This window comes from Arachis ipaensis, chromosome B06 (assembly GCF_000816755.2).
Source record: "Arachis ipaensis cultivar K30076 chromosome B06, Araip1.1, whole genome shotgun sequence".
Taxonomy (NCBI): domain Eukaryota; kingdom Viridiplantae; phylum Streptophyta; class Magnoliopsida; order Fabales; family Fabaceae; genus Arachis; species Arachis ipaensis.
In genome coordinates, this window is record NC_029790.2 from 85,531,968 (window position 1) to 85,534,495 (window position 2,528).

The 2,528-nt window shown below is 33.9% G+C and overlaps 1 long non-coding RNA gene across 1 annotated transcript; it reads left to right on the forward strand.

Annotated features, from left to right (window-relative positions):
• LOC110264029 lies at nucleotides 1-816 on the forward strand. Its single transcript, XR_002349762.1, has 2 exons — nucleotides 1-314; nucleotides 595-816. It is a non-coding gene; the product is annotated as an uncharacterized LOC110264029 (long non-coding RNA).

Genomic DNA, 2,528 nt, shown 5'->3' on the forward strand with positions numbered 1-2,528 from the left:
GAAACTAAAAAGGATGGATCCTATAGATGTTTAGACGGTATGTTTGCCTGTATTCTTACTATCCAATGAATCATTTCTTTTGATAGTCCATTTCCATTTGCTTCAAACAAATAATTCCTACTCCTTAAATGGAGTTAAGATATTGAAACTTTATTTCTACCAAGGCTTTGAAATATTGACTTTGGACAGATATTAGAAATGTGAAGTTATAAATTTATGTTAGAGAAGTACTTACCAAATCATACTCTGTTTAAGTGCTACTGCTGATGAAAAATCTATCTATCAATTTAAGGAGCCCAGATTTTGAGGATCATGTAAGTATTTGTGTCATTCATCTTTATATTGCTATAACTAAATATGTAATGATGAGCATAATATTTCCTACTTGAGGCTCACCCCACTGTTATACTTCGGCATCTAAGTGCTTGATCTTTATAATGAATCTATTTCCTGAGGATACATAGCTTAAAGTGGTATGCTGATGTTCCTCATTTATTTGAAACTATCGTGCCACATCGCTACAAAAGCATCACATACATATTGAAACAAATCTTGTTTCTTACGTTAGTGTTTTTTGGTTGGTGGTCTTTTCAGGTGTGGCACTTATTAAAAGCTTCTCCATGAGAAAGGAGCTGTATGATGTATGAACATGATGGAGTTTGTAATTTGTAGTTTATATTTTGGAGATTTATAATTTCTTATTTTTCTTGTCCTATGTATCTATCTAGTTCATTAGGGTTCTTCAATATATCTTGTTAGTTTGTACTTTAAAGTTTATATGTTGAAGATTTATAAAACAATCTTAGTTAAATGAAATATATTTGAACTATCTATGTTATTATAAATGTTGACTTGCCGAGTAAATTAGTTAATATATTAATTAATTAAAAAATAATATAATTTGACAAATTATATGTGTAATTTGTATTAAAAAAATTATTACAAAATAAATAGTATTTTGTAACTAAAGAAAAAAATGTTACAAAATCAAGTTATATTTTGTAGCAAAATTTTATAATAGGAAAAAATATATTGTCACCAAAAATATTTTGAAGATCAAAATTTGTTATCAATTTTGTAACGACTTTTGTTTTTTTGTATCAGAAAAATTTGTTACAAAATATTACTTTGAATTGTAACAGCTCCATTTTTTGTTACAAAAACTTTTTGTAACGGGACATACTGCAACGGCCTCTTTTTTTGTTACAAAATCTTTTTGTTTCAAAATTTTGATTTTTTGTAACAACTTTTTTGTTACAAATACTCATTTTTCTTAGTGTGTGAAGTATGATATGTTTGTGATAGGATCCGATGAAGATCTGGAGGTACTGTTTCATTGTCGGAGAAGTTTTCCTGAAGTGAGAACACACGAGTTGTATGCGAAGTTGGAGGATGTCGTCGACAGTTCTGGGGCATCAGCTCCGAATCCTCAATCAACTGCTCTGGGTGTTGCTTCTAGCTCGATGCATGTGATTGCACTGGCTTGTTCATTGGTTGCATCTCCATCATTTGCAATTGATTTGAACCGCGAGGATGAAGATGATTGTATTGTAATGGACAATCGTTTGTTCCGCCAGCTGGAGGTTGAGAAGGCTAGTTCTCCTTGCATGATTTCTAATTGTGTAGGCGATAATGAACCAGATCGAGTTGAAAATGTAATTCAAAATGATGATACGGATGAAGAGCCTCTCAACATAATTGGAGGATACAAGGAGCAATCCACATACACAGTGTGGCCCATCAAGTTTCGGCACACAACAATATCCTCCACATTTTTCAACCCTAAACTTGGAAGGCATGGGCAACAACCAGGTGTAGATGCTGCCTTTGGGGACAAGGATTGCATGATAGAACCGCTCCTACATAATTTCAGATTGGGCAATCATTCCAAAATAAAGAGGACCATGTGTTGAGTGTAAAGAGTTATAGCATCTATTGTAGAGTTGAGTATAGAGTATTGGAGTTAGATCATCTTAAATACCATAAAAAATGTAAGAAATCTGGCAAAGGTTGCACTTCGTTGATTCGTATCTCATTTTGTCAACGAAAGGTACCTGGGAGGTCAGAAGGTATAATGGACCTCACACTTGCTGATTTCAAATGATCATCGGTAGCTTGATTATCATGTCATTTGTCCAAGGATATTTTCGTTGGTTAGAGTCGATGTTGTAGTTACCATAAAGGTGTTGCAGCAAGTAACAGAAGCAAGTTATGGTTTCAGACCTAGTTATAAGAAGGTTTAGTTGGCAAATCAGAAGGCAATAACATAGATCTATGGAGATTGGGAGGAGTCTTATGGCGAGTTACCACGTTGGATGCTTGGTGTGCAGTCTACCATGGTCAGAATCATTGCAGTATTGAAGACTTCTCCGATTATAGTTGGGGATCAGGTTGATAAATCTATAGTATACTTTCATTGTCTTTTTTGGTTATTTCCTCCTTGTATTGAGGCCTTTTGACATTACAAGCCACTAGTGAGCATTGATGGGACTCATTTGTATAGCAAGTATGGAGGTACTTTGCTTCTA